Here is a 20788-nt window from a genome sequence, read left to right as displayed (position 1 = left end):
CAAGCAATGAATCTCAAGACCAAACAGATACACACACAACACACAGGTAATGTGCGTGTACTTTTTTTGTTCCTAAGAGGCCCCACTCCAAATTCTCAGGCTGAAGTATGCTGTAGTGTTACATGTGTGGTCTAAAGATGCTCAAAGCACTTTTCTTATCCTACAATTCAATCTAGTAATAAAAGGATGGTTCTCTGGAAGACTGAGTTCAGGGCAGCTGGGAAGTTTCACTAGAATCAAATGATCTCATCTGCCAACCATCCAGGACTCCCCAAACTCTGGAATTGATCTCGTGTCACTGCCGACCTTTCTAGCAACCGACAGGGGAAATGGAGAGGGTGGGGAAGCGGCCGCCTTTCCATGTAGGGAAGTCTTCTGCCTTCTAATCCACTTTTCCATCTAAGACATAGAAACCACATAGGCAGAGCAGCAGATCCCAACTATAAAGTCTTTTTCAGGTGGGTAGTTGGAAGGGAACTCGGGGAACCACCTACTCAGGTAATCATTTGTGTGCACACCAAGCAGACTGGTGTGCGAGGAACAGGAGGCCCTAGAGACTCTGGCCACTTGAGCCATTGGTGGCTGACACTCTTTGGAAGCAGGTGGCTGCTATTTGAGGACAACTTCAATAAACTCAGGACTTCCCTGGTGGTTCAGTGGCTAAGACTGTGCTCCCAATGCAGGGGGGCCAGGTTCAATCCTTGGTCAGGAAATTAGATCCCACATGCCACAACTGAAAGATCCCCTGTGCCAGAAAGGAAGCTCCCACATGCCGCAACTAAGACCCGACACACCCAAATAAATAACTACTTTAAATAACAAAAAACTCTATTATAGAGGCAACGACAACAACAACGATAAAGATGATAGACAGTACAGGCAGTAACTCTTCTTGCTGTGCTAATGATGTCTGGAAAGTGTAAGGCTTTGGAGTCAGAAAGATCCCAATTCAAATTCAAACATTTCAAGCAACTCATTTAAACACTTTGAGCTCCCACTTTTTCATCCAAAAAATGAGAAGAATGAAGAGGCACAAACCCAGAAAGCTGTTGTGGAGATAAATTTAGCAGTGTGATGGAAACACCTGGCACACTGAAAAGCGTTTCACAAATACTCATTCATTGCCCTCCCTTCCTGAGCACAGATCATGGTGCCTTACACAAATCTGAGAACTGGCTCCCCAACAGGAGCAGCCCCAGGATTTATAGCTCTTGCTCCTGTGGAGGCTTATATTCATTTGACAGGCATTCACCAAGTACTCCCTGTGTGCCAGGCTCTGAGTTGGCCATTGGCAATATATTTGCTTTAATTTCTACCTTTATGGAATCTGATTTACTTCTTTTTTAGTGTCAGAATTGAAAGCAAAAATTCCTCAAAAGATAAACCAGTCCTGAATAATATCCATTTTTAAGAGCATGATGACAGGACATTTGCCTTACTGTTTTGCTGCATGGATGATTCATATTTATTATTTGAGTTATTCATTTGATGCCAACCTAATTGTCACCCAAAAAGGCAAGACTAGGAGAGACTAGGTCCTGAAAAGGAATCCAACTTAATGCAATGTGAAATAACCAGAAGAAATGGGTAAGTATGCAATTATAAAAATGAAAAAAAATTAAGGAAGGAAGAAGGGCTCAGGAGAGTCAATATGAGAATGAAGAGAACACTCTAACAGGAGTCCACAATGAGCTGTGTGAGCTTGGGTACCACTGGAGATCATGATTCCTCACAAATGGTCCAAGAGTGATTGCCATCTTTATGGTGAGTACTACTGTGACCCTACCTCTCTGGGCCTCAATTCCTCAATTGTCTGAGAAGTTCTGGCTAGATATGTGATTTTTAAAAGAGGGAAGTTTCAAATTTTCTAATTAATTTAAAGGATGAGACACTTAAAAAAAAAAAAAAAAAGGTTAAGAAGTACCTGACTAAAGGACCCTGCATGTGACTCCTACTTCTAACATCCTGTCATGGTGACAGGTCATGTTGCTGGTGCTGAACCTGAAGCTCCAACCCTTTGGCCACCTGATGCAAAGAGCTGTCTCACTGGAAAATACCCCAATGCTGGGAAAACTTGAGGGCAGGAAGAACAGGGGGCAAGAGAGGATGAGATGGTTGGATGGCATCATCGACTCAATGGACATGAATTAGAGCTGACTCCAGGAGACAGTGAAGGACAGGGAAGCCAGGCATGCTACAGTCCATAGGGTTGCAAAGAGCTGGACACAACTTGGCGAGTGAACAACAACATATCATGATGATATATTCTGGCTTCCCTTGACCTCAGAGCCTTGGCATTAGAAAAACAAAGTTCCAGACTACCTTCGTGTCCAGTGATAAAGAATCTGCCTGCCAATGAAGGGAACACAGGTTTGGTCCCTGGTCCGGGAAGATTCCACCTGTTGCAGGGCAACAGAGCCCGTGTGCCACAACTACCGAGCCTGCACTCTAGAGCCTGTGGGCTGACACTACTGAAGTCCGCGCACCCTAGAGTCCATGTCCCACAACAAGGGAAGCCCCTGCAATGAGAAGCCTGCACACCACAACTAGAGTAGCTCCCACTCACTGCAACTACTGAAAGCCCTCACACAGCATCAAAGACCCACTTTTTAAGAAAAAGTTCCTTAATTGCTTATTCCCAACAGAAAACTAAATTCAAATATTTTAATCAAAACAAATGAACAAAAAGAAGGTCATTCTATGGATCAATGAGAAAAGTGTGTCAAGAATTGAGAAGTGATATTAATTCAACCTTCTGCGTCTGCATTTTTAAAATTCTGTAAGCTACAACAAATTCTCAAGAAAAAAAGCAAATAATTAAGCAAAGATGATAACTGTTAGATTTCAGTCAGTACAATAGTATGATACTGTATACAGTACAAGTATTTCTACTTAAAACAGAAAATAAAAATACTAGCTGGAAATACGTGTCATGGTTTTTAATAAACTCTTTCATATCAGTAGAAATGATATCCAACTAGAAAAGAGTCCAGAAATGTCAGCGAGTATAAACAGAATCACTGATAAGAGATATGAAGTCCAAGCCAATATCCATTGAAACTCAAGGATTACACATAGTATTATGGCTATCTATAGGTTGTATACCAGTGGGTATCATATCAGGCACTCTGCAAGTATTATCTCATTTAATTTCAACAACTCCTTGAGATATGTGTTTTTTAATCCCTAAAATTGCATAAGGCCCAGAAAGTTAAGAGTTTCGCCCAAAGTCATACTTCTATGAAGTCGAAGAACCCAGATGCAAAAGATAGGTTTATCTGGCTTCATACCCCAGCTTTTTAACAATGACTCTCACTTCAGTTCAGTTCAGTCACTCAGTCGTGTCCGACTCTTTGCGACCCCATGAATCGCAGCACGCCAGGCCTCCCTGTTCATCACCAACTCCTGGAGTTCACTCGGACTCATGTCCATCGAGTAAGTGATGCCATCCAACCATCTCATCCTCAGTCGTCCCCTTCTCCTCCTGCCCCTAATCCCTTCCAGCATCAGAGTCTTTTCCAATGAGTCAACACTTCGCATGAGGTGTCCGAAGTACTGGAGCTTCAGCTTTAGCATCATTCCTTCCAAAGAAATCCCAGGGTTGATCTCCTTCAGAATGGACTGGTTGGATCTCCTTGCAGTCCAAGGGACTCTCAAGAGTCTTCTCCAATACCGCAGTTCAAAAGCATCAATTCTTTGGCGCTCAGCCTTCTTCACAGTCCAACTCTCACATCCATACATGACCACAGGAAAAACCATAGGCTTGACTAGAAAGACCTTAGTCGGCAAAGTAATGTCTCTGCTTTTGAATATGCTATCTAGGTTGGTCATAACTTTTCTTCAAGGAGTAAGCGTCTCTTAATTTCATGGCTGCAATCACCACCTGCAGTGATTTTGGAGCCCCAAAAAATAAAGTCTGACACTGTTTCCACTGTTTCCCCATCTATTTGCCATGAAGTGATGGGAACAGATGCCATGATCTTCGTTTTCTGAATGTTGAGCTTTAAGCCAACTTTTTCACTCTCCTCTTTCACTTTCATCAAGAGGCTTTTTAGTTCCTCTTCACTTTCTGCCATAAGGGTGGTGTCATCTGCATATCTGAAGTTATTGATGTTTCTCCTGGCAATCTTGATTCCAGCTTGTGTTTCTTCCAGTCCAGCGTTTCTCATGATGTACTCTGCATACAAGTGAAATAAGCAGGGTGACATACACAGCCTTGAGGTACTCCTTTTCCTATTTGGAACCAGTCTGTTGTTCCATGTCCAGTTCTAACTGTTGCTTCCTGGCCTGCATACAGATTTCTCAAGAGGCAGGTGAGGTGGGCTGGTATTCCCATCTCTTTCAGAATTTTCCAGTTTATTGTCATCCACACAGTCAAAGGCTTTGGCATAGTCAATAAAGCAGAAATAGATGTTTTTCTGGAACTCTCTTACTTTTTCCATGATCCAGCAGATGTTGGCAATTTGATCGCTGGTTCCTCTGCCTTTTCTAAAACCACCTTGAACATCAGGGAGTTCACGGTTCACGTATTGCTGAAGTCTGGCTTGGAGAATTTTGAGGATTACTTTACTAGCATGTGAGATGAGTGCAACTGTGCAGTAGTTTGAGCATTCTTTGGCATTGCCTTTCTTTGGAATTGGAATGAAAACTGACCTTTTCCAGCCTGTGGCCACTGCTAAGTTTTCCAAATTTGCTGGCATATTGAGTGCACCACTTTCCCAGCATCATCTTTCAGGATTTGAAACAACTCAACTGGAATTCCATCACCTCCACTAGCTTTGTTCGTAGTGATGCTTTCTAAGGCCCACTTGACTTCACATTCCAATGGTAAGTGTTGCAAGAGGGCATCAGAAGGCAGACACACTGAAACCATACTCACAGAAAACTAGTCAATCTTATCACACTAGGACCACAGCCTTGTCTAATTCAGTGAAACCAAGCCATGCCTATAGGGCAACCCAAGAAGGGCAGATCATGGTGGAGAGGTCTGACAGAATGTGGTCCACTGGAGAAGGGAATGGCAAACCACTTCAGTATTCTTGCCTTCAGAACCCCATGAACAGTATGAAAAGGCAAAATGACAGGATACCAAAAGAGGAACTCCCCAGGTCATTAGGTGCCCAATATGCTACTGGAGATCAGTGGAGAAATAACTCCAGAAAGAATGAAGGGATGGAGCCAAAGCAAAAACAGTACCCAGTTGTGGATGTGACTGGTGACAGAAGCAAGATCTGATGCTGTAAAGAGCAATATTGCATAGGAACCTGGAATGTTAGGTCCATGAATCAAGGCAAATTGGAAGTGGTCAAACAAGAGATGGCAAGGGTGAACGTCGACATTCTAGGAATCAGCAAACTAAAATGGACTGGAATGGGTAAATTTAACTCAGATGACCATTACATCTACTACCGCAGGCAGGAATCCCTCAGAAGAAATGGAGTAGCCATCATGGTCAACAAAAGAGTCCGAAATGCAATACTTGGATGCAATCTCAAAAATGATAGAATGATCTCTGTTCGTCTCCAAGGCAAACCATTCAATATCACAGTTATCCAAGTCTATGCCCCAACCAGTAACGCTGAACAAACTGAAGTTGAACGGTTTTATGAAGACCTACAAGATCTTTTAGAACTAACACCCAAAAAAGATGTCCTTTTCATTATAGGGGACTGGAATGCAAAAGTAGGAAGTCAAGAAACACCCGGAGTAACAGGCAAATTTGGCCTTGGAATGCAGAATGAAGCAGGGCAAAGACTAATAGAGTTTTGCCAAGAAAATGCACTGGTCATAGCAAACACCCTCTTCCAACAACACAAGAGAAGACTCTACACATGGACATCACCAGACGGTCAACACCGAAATCAGATTGATTATATTCTTTGCAGCCAAAGATGGAGAAGCTCTATAGAGTCAGCAAAAACAAGACCGGGAGCTGACTGTGGCTCAGATCATGAACTCCTTATTGCCAAATTCAGACTTAAATTGAAGAAAGTAGGGCAAACCGCTAGACCATTCAGGTATGACCTAAATCAAATCCCTTATGACTATACAGTGGAGGTGAGAAATAGATTTAAGGGCCTAGATCTGATAGATAGAGTGCCTGATGAACTATGGAATGAAATTCGTGACATTGTACAGGAGACAGGGATCAAGACCATCCCCATGGAAAAGAAATGCAAAAAAGCAAAATGGCTGTCTGGGGAGGTCTTACAAATAGCTGTGAAAAGAAGAGAGGCGAAAAGCAAAGGAGAAAAGGAAAGATATAAGCATCTAAATGCAGAGTTCCAAAGAATAGCAAGGAGAGATAAGAAAGCCTTCTTCAGTGATCAATGCAAAGAAATAGAGGAAAACAACAGAATAGGAAAGACTAGAGATCTCTTCAAGAAAATTAGAGATACCAAGGGAACATTTCATGCAAAGATGGGCTCAAAAAAGGACAGAAATGGTATGGACCTAACAGAAGCAGAAGATATTAAGAAGAGGTGGCAAGAATACACGGAAGAACTGTACAAAAAAGATCTTCACGACCCAGATAATCATGATGATGTGATCACTAATCTAGAGCAACTCTACTTTCATTAAAATCCATCAAATAATAGCAATTCCCAAGTGGGAAAGGGCTTTCAGAGTATGTCATATTTTGTCCCACCGTGACGGCTGTCTGCATATTAGGCTTGAGGTGGTCAATAAGAATGAGGACCTGAAAGAGAACTACTTCTCACAAATATAAATTATACATACAACTGGTATTTTTCTAAGTTGACAAAGCAACTACTCAAATGACACTAGAATGGCCCATATATATCAAGGGAAAGGGATGAAAACACTAGACACTGCAGCGTTTCTGGCGTGGCACTCAGCTGATGAACTCAAACACCAAATGTGCTGTGTTTATTCGTTCAGTCATGTCCGACTCTTTGGCGTAGCCTGCCAGGCTCCTCTGTCCGTGGGGATTCTCCAGGCAAGAATACTGGAGTAGGTTGCCTTGCCCTCCTCCAGGGGCTCTTCCCAACCCAGGAATCTCAAACCCAGGTCTCCCACACTGCAGGTAGATTCTTTTTTTACCATCTGAGTCACCAGGGAAGCCCCAACCACCAAATGGCAGTGGAAAACCCCCAGACTAGAGCAATGAAAACAAAAAGGATTTCAGTAGAAAAGACAATACAGCAACTGGGTCTGTAGGCCTCAAAATTTCAAGCTTACTTTTATACTCTAGATCCTGCTGGGGTGGGGGCGTTTGGGAGCAGTAGCGACAGGTTTTGTTTTTTTGGTTTTTGTTTTTTTGCCTTAATAACTTAATATTGCATACATGTAATCCAGCAGAGAGAAAAACTTTTTTAAAATTTCTGATTAGGGTAATAATTCAAAAGCTATGGGCTTCTTGAATGATAGTTACCTCTCTATTCTGTAGATGGTATATGAACACAAAGCTATTTTAGCTACCGCTACAAGAACTTGTAAACAGCAAGGGCTTATAGAGGATTGTGCTAAAACAGTAGGAGTCACAGAGTTTGGGACAGAGTACTATGACAAAGAAAACCTCCAAATCCCAAGACTAGGAAGGGTTCATTGCCAACTCTGCAACAAATCACACAATATAACTGAGACCAGTCAAAACCTCCTTTATCTCTACCTCGGTACTGTAAAAGGGAATTATAATTTAAATTAATGTAAATATAATACAATATGCAAAGCATTACCACTACATTAAATAAGGCACAGTTTGAAGAAACTCTAGAGATACACAAAAGGAAACCAACAACTAAAATTATCTATAGAATGTTTTTATATGTTTGTACATATATTTGATACACACACGGTCTCATAATTGCAAATCAATCAATATATACCACTAAAACTATTAACTGTATTACTCCTTCACTCACTAGTCATTTACATCCTTCCAAGGAAGGATGGAAGTAGAAGAATGTATGAAAAATATTCACATATACACATGCCCTACATTGTAAGAAGACTCCACAACTTTCCAACAGCATGCTGATAAATGAACTGGGTGTTTGATCAAATAAGCAAGTAACACAACTCTTTCAAATAAAAGTATTTATTATAATAAGCCTAAAAACAGAAAGACTTCCCAACTTTGATTTATGAATCTTTTACGCCAAAAAGCAGGCCTCTGAGATATTTAGACTACACTGATAGATTCCTCAGGTATGTGTAAACACTCAAACATAGTAGTGGTGACATGAAGTGTTGTTTTTTCCCCAAAAACTTTTAAAAGAAAAAAAAAAAGAGTATTAAAATGTAGTTAAGTTCCCAGACATGTATTTTCGACTTAAATCACCATATTTTCCTCCCTAGGTCTCAGAACAGTACTGTGGTAACTAAAGTAAACTAAGAAAAATGCATGGGGAGGTTTTATTTCTGAGATACAAGCTAAATGAGGTATTATGAATATAATGTGCAAACAGCAACTTTTATAAAATATTCAGCATCAGACCATTCTGCAAATATTCAGAGTCCATTTAACGTTCAAGCCAACTTCCTATTTCAATAATAATACTAGTAATTATCAAGTGCTGTGCCTCCCTTTACTGTAAGTTAGGCTCCATACAGGGCTTCCAGGGTGGCTCAGTGGTAAAGAATCTGCCTGCACTGTGGGAGATTCAGGTTCTATCCCTGTGTCTGGAACATCCCCTGGAGAAGGCACTGGCTGACCACTCCAGTGTTCTTGCCTGGAGAATTCCACGGACACAGGAGCGTGGCGGGCTACAGTGGGATTGCAAAGAGTAAGACACGAGTGAGCTCACATGCATACAGTAGATAAGGCAGCTGAGAGCGCTAACATCTTCACTTTCTTTTTTCAGGCTCCATACAAGGTTTTATATTCTAACAATATCTCATTTTATCCTCACAAAAAACAAAGTAGGTCTAACTATCATTTTTGAAAAGAAGAAACTACAATGTAAAAATGAAGTAACTTGCCCATGGTCATGGACCAGTTATCCAAAACCAAGTGAGCCTAAATGCAAAAGCTCGTGCTTTTTTTAAATTCCCAGGTGTATTTAAAGTAGCGCTCACACCGCAATACACAGAGACCTAGGTAGTTTCCTACCACAGAGCTTTTAGGGAAAAAAATTTTGAAGAGAGATATGGAGAGGGATGGTAATCCATTAAGAACTTAACTGGGAAACTGCCTGAAGCTTATCTGAAGGCAGTACTCTTGAATCAAGGAACATTTTAAAAACGCCCAAGTTGTTGTCATTTACCCAGCTGTGTCAGAGAAGATGAAGCAAATTCATATCAAAAGAACTGTTTTTTAATTATTACGTGTGACAGGTAGGTAAGAAAGGATTAACATGGTTTGGGTAACTGGAAACACTCTAGCTGAAACTGACTAATCTAGCTCAGAAATTAACATATTCAATTCTGCAAAACATTAAAAGCCAATCAAACATTCTAACATCAAAACTACTCAGAAAATTTAAATACATATATTTCAAGCCAAAAAAGTTACAGAAGCCTTCTGAACAGAAAAAAAAAACCATGAATTTAACTTAAGACATGCTGCTTTTCAAATGACTATAACTGGTCAGGTAGTTTCACAAACTTATAACTTGTGCCTTGTCAAGGGAAGTTCTCCTCCACACAGTGAATAAAACCACATTAGCCCTCTCCTCTAAGTTATCAAATTATTTATACTTCTTATTTATACTTCTTCATAGTGTAAAACTGAGCTAAATTTCCTAAATAGAATCAGCTAAGTTGTTTTGTCATTTTATTTATAAGAACCATACCAAAGAGTTCACTAAGAAGCAAACTCTTACTTATCATTCTTACTAAATTCTGGTCGGTGATTTCCCTAACCAACAAATTCTTTTCCTAAAATAGCAAGTTGTAAAGTCTGTATGTCAAAATACATTGTCTACCAAAAAGTTCTATGAATGCATATAAAAACTACAGTGAAATTCTTTTAGGATTTTGTGATGTGGACCATTTTTCAAGTCTTTATTTGAATCTGTTACCATATTGCTTCTGTTTCATGTTTTGTTTTTTGGGCCCCAAGGCTTATAGGATGGATCTCAGTTTCCAGACCAGCAATCAAACCCATACCCTCTGCATTGGAAAGCAAAGTCTTATCCTCTGGACCTCCAGGGAAGTCCCACAAGTGAAACACTGATCTCAAGGAAAACGAAGTCCACAGCAGAACAATCTGACTGCCTTGATTTCAGTAAGTACATCATTTGGTATAGAGAAACTCTTCATTTTTTGAAGAGGGAGACTATAACCTGAGTGATCTTCTACTAACCAAAAAGATGACTATACAGGGAAAGAAAGCTCAGGCAATAACTTAAAATTCTGCCCCCAAAAAACTTTCACTGACTCCCCCTAAAGGGCTTTTTTCCCCTCTCTATGGAAGAGTTTCAAAAATTTCATTCAAATCCCCAATATCTTCTACCAAATTATATTAGAATTGTGACCTTACGTCTACATTAATTATGTTTAATTAATCTTAGTTTGCAGAATGGATTGAACGAATCCATTCTGTAGTCCTCTGTGTAGATTACATGTAAGTCCATTAATCATTAGTGAGCATCTTAAGAATAATTCCTGGATGACCTACAAAGATAGCCAGAAACTTCTGACAAAGTTCTTTGGGAATCAGTACTATAGATAGGCACTGATTGGCTATCCTTGAGGAAGTTTTGTAGCAAACGACAGTGAGGGAAATTTTTTATCATCCCCTTTTCTGGAAGTGTATAAATGAGAGGTTTCGGGGGTTTTTTTCTTGGTTTTTTGTTGTTGTTGTTTTTAACATTTGATCATTGTATGACATGACAGTACACAAAGAAACTGTATCTCTAATGGCAGAATTTAAGACTCAACACTTACGGAAATTCAGAAACTCCTGTGGCTCCGACACAGCTAGCCTGTGTTCTTTCAGCCATGTGGGTGACACTCTTTCAAGTAAAAACTACTACAAGATAAAGGTGGGGGTCCTCAGTTGCCTCCACTACTATCTCCACCGTAAGTGAAGGTGTCTAGAGGTGCTCCCACAGCCTTTCCAGCAGGAGTGCTGAATGAGAGGCCCTCAGGCACTGCAAACCACCACTGTCACTTCGAGCCACTGCTCGACCCAGCTAACGCCACGCCTGTCATGACAAGCAGCAGTCACCTTAAGGCACCACACCTCTGCCTCGACAAAACATACCTTTGAAAAGGTATGAGCCACACAGGGAACCTGTTTCAGGGGTTGCCAAGGGAAGCCAGCCTTGTCTATAAACAGCAGAGAGGCAATGAAACAGCCCAGAGGCACAGATACAAGGACTGCTGGCTGTGAGTGTAAAAAAGTGTTCTGCTTCCTGTGCGTGGACAGGGGGGAAAAAAATGACACAGTGAGATACCGTCTGACCAGGCTAAAGTGGGTTTAGTTGTCAGCCTAAACCTGCCATCTGGTGTTAAGATACAGCAGATCACACCCCAGATGTGTTCCTTCAAACAAATCACATCTTTTTTTTTTCTTATCCCGTTTTTTTCTTTCTTTCTTTCTGTAAAGAGAGAGGTGCCTGCCAAAGATACAAATCAGCTGAAGTTTATTTTAAACTAAAGACTCTGGTGAACTTAGTCAAATGAGTAGGTATGTGTGCACCCACACCCCCAAAAGCCACCACTTTTCAGAAATGGCATCTGCAGACGCTGAGCAGAAAATCATCTGTTTACTACTCATCAACCCTAAACGTTGAGGCTGTCCTTCCTTAGTCATCCGAAAGCCATTTCATCTGAAAAATGAAATCTGTTTCAGTGAAGCGGAGTTCTGCAATCCTTGTCTTCCTCCTAATTTCTGACTCAGTGTCTCATTCCACAACTGGGGTGGGGAAGGGCCATGCAGTGCTATCATTTGCACCTCATTACACTTGGGCTGGAGCTTTGAGAAAGCTGATATTCCCTCTAAATTTTTACAGATGCTTCTAGTTTACCAGTTCATGACTGCACTACTAGAAAAGACTTCCTGCCTCTAAACTGCTTGCTGGCATGTATGCTGAATTTCAAAATCCCTGAAAAAAAGCAAACCTTTGTGGTGTTCTATCAACTTTCTTGCTGGGGCAGAGGGGGAGGGTCACTAAAGCCACACCAGGCCAGAAAAAAAAAAAGCTTTTTCTCCTATGAAGTGAGACTCAATCTCTCAGACTTACAGATTCCCTTCTAACTACTGATGGTTCATCTTGATTTGGAACCCCCTCCCCCCAAAAAAGAAATGTTCATTAACAGGAAATTATTCGTGGAAAGTGTTTTTTATCCTAAATTAGGATGAGGACCATGGTAGGCCATTGTGGGAATAATGCAATCCTAGATAGCCTTTCACCTGAGCTTATGTTGTTCCCACTGATTTCATATATGTCACTGGGAAAACACTCAGGGACACATTCTGAGCCTCCGCCCCCACTTTGTTTCATGGCTCCAAGGTTTTTCAGAGTTCAGGGCAGGTGACACTGGTCTGTTCTTAATCTTTACTGCTTTAGCAATGTTAAGGCTGATGACGAGGGACACAAATCCCTGATGGAACTGAATGCATTCCAAGCTCCCCGACCCACTCAAAGCCGTAATCCCCCGCAGCTGGATCTTACTTACCACCATGCACAGCTAATACATTTTTTAAAAGCTAGTCACTGGTGACAAATGTAAACTGGACAGAGGAGCAGCTCCCCCCTCTTCTCCCTGCCTTACTCCTCCACCCCTCAGTCTTCCCCCATAACCCAGAGACTTGCTGCTGCCGTGATTGATAGGACTTGCCTTTTAGAACTAGAAACATTTTAAAAGCATCTTCAGCTGTCAGACCGTAACAAAAACAACAAAAAAGTCATCTTTAACACAAACATTTCACGACTGAGAAAACCCTATGAGTCGAGACTATCACTACCATATTCAGTTCACTATTTGTTTAGCTATCACACAAACTGGCCTGGGACCCTGGCAGATTGAATGAATTAACCTGGTTGCCATCTTCTTTGGCATCATAAAAGAGTACCCTGGACAACTGAAGCTTGAGCATCTTCTGTGATATAGTTTGGACCTACTCACTTTTTTTTTGGAAGAAATTCCACAGTAATATAAGTAAGTAGTATTTTACGATGGGCAAGTGTGTTTTCACCACGGACTTTGATCATCCACTAAGAAAAGGAAACCAAGTCACCCAAGTAGTTAATAGCTCTGTGCGGGATGAAATTGCCAAAAATTAAAGCAACAAACTACGGAATGTGCAGTCCAAAGGTAGATGTGCAGTCTAAAGAAAGGATAAATGGATGGATAGAAAAGTAAATTAAGGGGGGAAAGTCTCAAATGTCTCTTATACAGATGACAGATTTTGATAAAGGAATAAGTTATCCATTTTACCTGATGCAGAAAAACCAAGGGTTAAATATATGTGACTTTTTCAGGATTACTCTAGTTCCCAGATAACTAGCAGTAAGTTGATAAAAGTGATATTATGAAGCACAACTTGGCAATGTCTACCACAACACTGACTACAACTGCATTAGGTTTAATTACTGCAAAGTTACATCAGGAGAGGGAAGCATCATTTCATAACCACCCTGGCTGTCAACCTGAGCTCTCTCCCTAAGAGATACATACTCACCCAAGTAATTGAGGCTCTGAAAGGCACCATAGTTAATAATGTGTAACTAGCAGGAACACAAGGAGAAGCGACAAGCGGGTCTCCCTGAATTAAATTCACATCTGATTATGCGACCTCTCCATGTCCTCCTGGCATTGTTGAAAGCAGGTACTCCAAAGCAGCCTAGTGACTGGCCTCAGCAGGACCCATGGAAAAGGAATTTGACTGGAGGTGAGAGAGTGGGGGTGGGGGGCATTATACCAACACCAACGGGGAAAGAATTAGGACAATGTGCTTAAACGAGTACAGCTCTGATTTTCCTACTTGTCACCCACTGTCACATTCCCAGAGTCCAGAGAACAGTCAACATATGAGTAATTCTATCAAATGGGAAAAATACAAACTGTTTTTCATGGTGACTGTAATGTCTTGGGACTAAACTTAAACATGTGGTGTGTGCAAGCAAGGCAAATACGTGGGTTTTGGTGGGGGAACAAAGAAATGAGGTTGGGAGATTACTATGTGTACATGTGTGTAAAAGAGGATTTGGCAGCACATGTGAAGAAAAGTGTAAAATACATACAGGTGGATATACTTTTTAAGACTAAGAGTATAGAACTACCAAACCAAAACAAAAAGGAAAGAAAATGGGCACCTGTCATTCAGAACTAAGATTAATGACAACAGATATTTACTTTGAATCCACACTATATGTCCATCTATCCAAAAAAACGTTTATTAAGGCCTGTTGAATTTCTCATATAGTAATCAAAGATGGCAGTGCTTTATAGCACTACCTGATACACCTACTACAAACTACAAGGAGAATTTCCCCTTAATAATACAAAATGATCTCAGATCTAAATTCCCATGTCTTCAAGGTTATGTTCACACCATAAAGTGATCAGAAAACCCACACAAATATAAAAAAGTTAAGCCCCAGGAAAAAAATGGAATCATAACCAGACCTCTGCCTGTTACTTGAATGAGATCACAATGGAGTTTGTTTAATTAAACCTTTTAATACTAAAAGATCCTATAGTTGTGCCCAATAAAATCACAGGTACAAAAAAGTCTGTAACTAATCCAGCGAGAAATAACTATGTTTGATAGGTAAATCTCAACAAGTTATATTCATCTGAACCTCCAGTTACCAATTCAAAATACTCAAAAAAAAAAAAAAATCCTAACTTAAAATGTTGAGTCTGGATTAAGCATAAATCCTTCAAAAGGCAGGCAGCTAAAATGCACACTGTCTCTTTAAGTTGAGGGACCCACTATAGTTATGTAGTATGAAGCCAAGAAAAAGTTCTGAAGTGTAACTCTCAGGAGCAAACATTTTCTACTTGTGAAGTAAACTCTGTTGAAAGACAGCAGACTACGGTCCCACCAGTAAAAACAGGAAAGTTTTCAGCCAGTGACAGCTTTGCCTACAGAGAGGGAAAAAAAAGTGTCACAGACTCACTTTATTAAACCATATGCTCATTGCCCTGTGAAGAAAGCAGGGTCACTAATTAGTTCATTCTGTGAAAGAAGCCCTTCCTGATCCCGTTGACTTTTGTCCCCCTGGTTAGCTCCAGCTATTTCTGTCATGCAACTTGAAAATCACTGGAGGGAGGAAGATCGCCATAACAACCGCTGAAATGATCTTGTGGAATGTGTCTAGTGGCACTGGAATAACCTGAATATGTGCTCCAGATGTGTCTGCTGTCAGGAAAAAAGTAAACACATCTGATGGACAGCGTATGACTAGATGGCCTCGAAGCGACTCCAGAGACTGGGGGAGGGGCGGCACATGTGCGGGGGGCGGGGGAGACGGGGATGGGGCGGCTCGGGGGCACCGCGGGACCAGGGCCTGGGGCGCCCCTGAGCACTGAGCGCGACTTGTTCCGCCGGCATCCCTCCCCGGAGTGGCCTCCGTGGGACGGCGGCGGCGGCCTCTGCGAATTTCCGTCTGGCACGGCCTTGTGAGCATTTGGGAGCAACTCAAACAGCAACGCTGGGAGGAAGGAGGGAAAGAGAGGCGAGGGTTCAAGATGCTTTATGCCTTAAATATTAATGGCAACGTGTGTTTAAAGCATTCTCTGCTTCGGGGGTGGGCGGTCTCCAGGCCCCTAGCCCTCCTCCTCCTCTACCCACTGAAAGGCTTTGCCTCTGCGCCCTAGATGCGAACTTTTTATTAGGGGACTGATTACATTTCCTGATCTGAAAATGTTGTCTTTTATGATGTCGGACTTCTACAAGTTGGACAAGTGGATTGCTTCCCTAACCCAAAATGTTTTTTAAAAGTAGTTTCTCAACAAAACACATAGAAAGGACCAGAAAACGTGACATACGCCAAAACACGTTCTCATGGGTGTTTGCAAAAGGCTTTAAATCTATGCCCAGTGCTTATGTTCACAAAACAGCAGTTTTACAAACATCCAGCACACAGTAGGCATTTGTTGAGTTTCTGTTGAATCAAACTAAGTTTTTAATGTATAAGATTAACAAAGTACTGCTCAGGTTCTACAAATCAACAGTGGCAGAGATTACTTAAAAAAATAAGTAACCAAATTTACAAATACTTAAGAAAAATAAATGGAAAAGTTTATTTCCCCAGAGGAACAAAAACACCTCCCTCAAGAAACAGGAAACACTGCATCCACTGTGGTACACAAACCACCTACCTGTGTGCGAATCTACCACATTTTAATGCCTATTCCTACTCCAAAAGTTTGCAGTGTGGACTCAAGTTTCAGAGAATACATTTAAAATAAAAAAATTCACAGTCTTCCCATAAACGCTTACATCTGTGAAAAGGCTGCAAAGGTCTGTGCAGAAATTTAGAATCAATGTCAAAAGCTTTTCAAAACAACATACTCCAGATTTGTCTTTCAAAAACGCCACACAATTACATTTCAATGAAATTTCTAGTTTTTCAACATGATCCAAACGAAGAACATTGTATTGGAAGGTATTTACTTCTATAAAATACACCTTCAAGAGATGGAATTGCTTATGCTTAATATCCATTAAGATCAATAAATTGTATCACTCCAGCAGCATTCACCTATTACTTCTTTCACTCAAGTAGATTGCTAACTTACTTATGCATCCCCTTTCAATTTCTAAGCGTCTATGTACATTCTCCTCCTTCAATAAAACTAATTTAGAGACTCCGATTCTGAAAGCAGATCACCAAAGGGAAAAAGAAAACTATGAGAAATTACTATTTGAGAGCAGGAAATGGAACAAACCAACTCACTTCCTGCAACTCACACATTCAACCTGGCAGAGGAAGACCCTAAGGATGCTTAGAGGCTAAAAGACTCCAAACTTGAAGAAATAGGTGAAAGGACAGCAAAAGTGAATGGCACTCCTTCTGCCTTCTAGAAATTGGATTCCACTGGCAGCTGGCTGAATGAAGCCAATAACAGATTCAGGCTTGTGGAAAATGTTTCATACTCCTCTAAGAGAAAACATTGTTGTTTCCTTGTAACAGAAATTGTATTCCTTGACAAGTTAGACAACCTAAAATAATCATTGCCAAGGTGCAATTTACAAAAATTGTTGGCAATCTATAAAAAAAAGAAATAATTTGGGTATTTGCAATTATTTGCAGAGCATGCTCTATTATTATTATAGTCTAATCTAGCCCCCCACCAAGTTAAGAGACTTCAAAAAGGATTGACAGATTTCCAAATAAAAATCCAAATACTTTAAAGCTTTTACGAGCTAAAGTCATAAATGTGCACCTTTGTACAAGGAGGTGCCCAATGTTCAAAAGATGGAAGAATTTCAATGACCAGTTTCATTTGCCTTAGTATTCAACCAATGAGCAAACAGTTTGTGTATATTCAAAGAACTGGAATGTATCTGTATTTATGTGATGTTTCTTACCCATCTCAATCTAAAAGTTCTTACACCAAACCTGTAGTTAAGGTTGATAAGAAAAGGCAAGTAAAGTAGCAGGTTCTTTTCCCAAATTCAAAGTAATGGTTTTTCAGTGAGTTGGGTTGTTGGTTTGTTTTTTTTTTGGTTCTTAAGAGCATCAAAATGTTGGAATGGGATGAAACCTGCAGTTAATGTAGGAAGTATTCAAGTTCCAAAAGTTATATGATACCCATATGAACAGATCTGGTGGCTGAACTCCACCCAATTAAGCCTATGGCTGAAATCAAACTTCCACACACATAGTCTACCCTTGATTCACTGTGTGCTCCAAATCAAATCAAGTGGTCACACGTTATGGGTTCTCAAACCACCAGCTTCTCTCAGACAATGCCACACAAGTAGCAGAAGCTCCGTACAGGCCTCTTGCTAATGCTTTTCTATTTCACTCTGCTGAGCAAATAATGGTGATGCTTATAACATGCACAGACTATGAGATAAGCGGACTCATCAAGCAAGATCTAGGAAACGTTTACCAACAATTCTTTTACCATTCTGTGTAGCATTATAGGCCAGCACATAACAACTAGCAAGTTAAGGAAGTCCAGAAAGTTGAATACTAAAGCAGAAAGAAAAAAGGGAAAAGAAAAGGAAAAAAGAAACTAAGAGGGCAACCAGCAAGCCAATCTATTAGAATTCCAGCTGGCTTAGGAGTGAAACACTGCAATGCAGTTTTCTGGCTGCAAGAGTTTCTGAGCTGGCCAGGCTTCATTCATGTGGCACCATTTCTTAAGCAGAAATGAGAGAAAGTTATAGGAATGAATGAAACCAAAATCTAGACTTAAAGCAATGATTTTCTGATTTCTGTTGAAGGAGGAAACATGGATTCTTGAGAAAAGCATTTTCAAGAATGTGAACAAGAACTCCTTACTGAGTTCTTAAAACAGGGAACTCTACAAAGGAAAAGTGTGATGCTCTTTCATGTACTTAAATACCAGAAGAAGAAAATCCAGAAAGTTCTCTGAAATCATCAGTCACGTGTCATGCTATCAAGGGAAAAGAGACCACGAGCAGCATAGAATTCCAGAGAAAAGCAGGCAATCCTCACAGCAGAACACAAAGAATATATGTTCTCCCTAAGTATGGAGGCCTAAACAATTCCCTAAGCAAGAACAAACAGTTATAACATTTGACCCACTTATTAAAATATGTCATCAATTTCGGGACAAATTTCTAAAACCATCCACTCCTCTCCTGCACTGACTACAAAACAAGTCAGTGAATCCTAGCCACAATTTTACAACGAACAGAACATTCTTTTAAGGAGTCTGAAGCCATCAAGACAAAACCTAACACTGCACACTAATTTTTAAAATAATTATTTTTCACATAGCATTTAAGGGGAAGAAGAAGAAAACATGTGAAGAGTTGAACAAAGCTTGAGAAAAGTCTCTGAATCCACCTTCCTTCTTATAGACAAGGAATCGGTCTTACAAAATTTTAGTGATTTACCCCATGTCACAGCTATTTATCTGAAGAATTAGAACAAAAACCTTCATGGTAGTGATATCCTCCCACAAATCCATTCTCCTCCTGCCACAACCAACCACACTCTAAACCCTACTCTAAACCAAGAACAGATTTGAAGTCCCCAGATGATGAATTCTTCTTCAGAAGTTCTCTGAAGAAGAGAAACAACATTAACAAAGAAATGGAAAAAAAAAAATTCTTCTGGATAATTTCAACCTTCAACGTCCCTATAAGCATTTTACCAGGACTGTCTAAAAAAAATAAAGAATAAAGAAAATATCCACTCTGAGTTTGAACTCCATTCTTCCAGTTCCTGGAGCAGGTGCTCCCAGGCTATGAAACGCCAAAAGGAGAGGAAAAAAAAAAAAAAAGCTGACCTGAGAAGCAGAGAGCTTTGGGGTCATTAGACAAGGATAGTAGTGGTTGACTATATTCCTTTACAGTTCCTTTATCCTTCGTCCACTAAGGGCAAACGGTAGTTTTTTCTCTGCTTTTTTTTCAATGTTATTGTCCTTACAGGCCCATCACAGGACCCTGACAGGCTGGAAATTGCTAGTTACTTGGCTGCTTGCCATAAGAAGTAATTTTGACTGCACAGGGAACGGTGGCCCTGGCTTCAAAGAGAAGACCACCTTGGATGGACTGGCAGGTGGCAGAGCAAGCCCTTCAAAAATCCCTCTGAGCACAAACCCTGCCTAAAACCTTCAACAGCCTCCCATTTCACCCAGAATAATGACTATGGTCCCCAACAGGGCCTACAAGACCCTCCCTCCAAGGCCGGGCACCAGCTCACCACCGTCACCTCACTCTAGTCTCTCCCTGGCTACAACAGCCTCTGTCCACAAAGCCAGGGCCCCAGGCTCTCTCTGACCTCAGGCTGCTGGTCCTTTTGTAACACTCAGCAACTCTCCATCTTACCTCGCAAGCAACCTAATTTCTCTCCACTGCAGGTGCTGAGTAGTATTCCATTTGGAAAGGGGGGAGGGGCCCCAAGATTCAGAAAAGGTTTGAACATCACTGGACAGTTTCAAAAGTCCCTTGAAGGAAAAGAATTCTTCTATCTTTAGTATTTCATTTTAGAGTTACACTATCTCAAAGAGATGGCAATACCAAACCACCTGACCTGCCTCTTGAGAAATCTGTATGCAGGTCAGGAAGCAACAGTTAGAACTGGACATGGAACAACAGACTGGTTCCAAATAGGAAAAGGAGTACATCAAGGCTGTGTATTGTCACCCTGCTTATTTAACTTCTATGCAGAGTACATCATGAGAAACGCTCGGCTGGAAGAAGCACAAGCTGGAATCAAAATTGCCGGGAGAAATATCAATAACCTCAGATATGCAGATGATACCACCCTTATGGCAGAAAGTGAAGAGGAACTAAAAAGCCTCTTGATGAAAGTGAAAGAGGAGAGTGAAAAAGTTGGCTTAAAGCTCAACATTCAGAAAATGAAGATCATGGCATCTGGTCCCATTATTTCATGGCAAATAGATGGGGAAACAGTGGAAACAGTGTCAGAGTTTATTTTGGGGGGCTCCAAATCACTGCAGATGGTGATTGCAGCCATGAAATTAAAAGACGCTTACTCCTTGGAAAGAAAGTTATGACCAACCTAGACAGCATATTCAAAAGCAGAGACATTACTTTGCCAACAAAAGTCCATCTAGTCAAGGCTATGGTTTTTCCAGTGGTCATGTATGGATGTGAGAGTTGGACTGTGAAGAAGGGTGAGCACCAAAGAATTGATGCTTTTGAACTGTGGTGTTGGAGAAGACTCTTGAGTGTCCCTTGGACTGCAAGGAGATC

The sequence above is a fragment of the Capricornis sumatraensis genome, chromosome 6 (genome assembly GCF_032405125.1).
Source record: "Capricornis sumatraensis isolate serow.1 chromosome 6, serow.2, whole genome shotgun sequence".
Taxonomy (NCBI): Eukaryota; Metazoa; Chordata; class Mammalia; order Artiodactyla; family Bovidae; genus Capricornis; species Capricornis sumatraensis.
Note: the sequence above shows the minus strand (reverse complement) of the source record.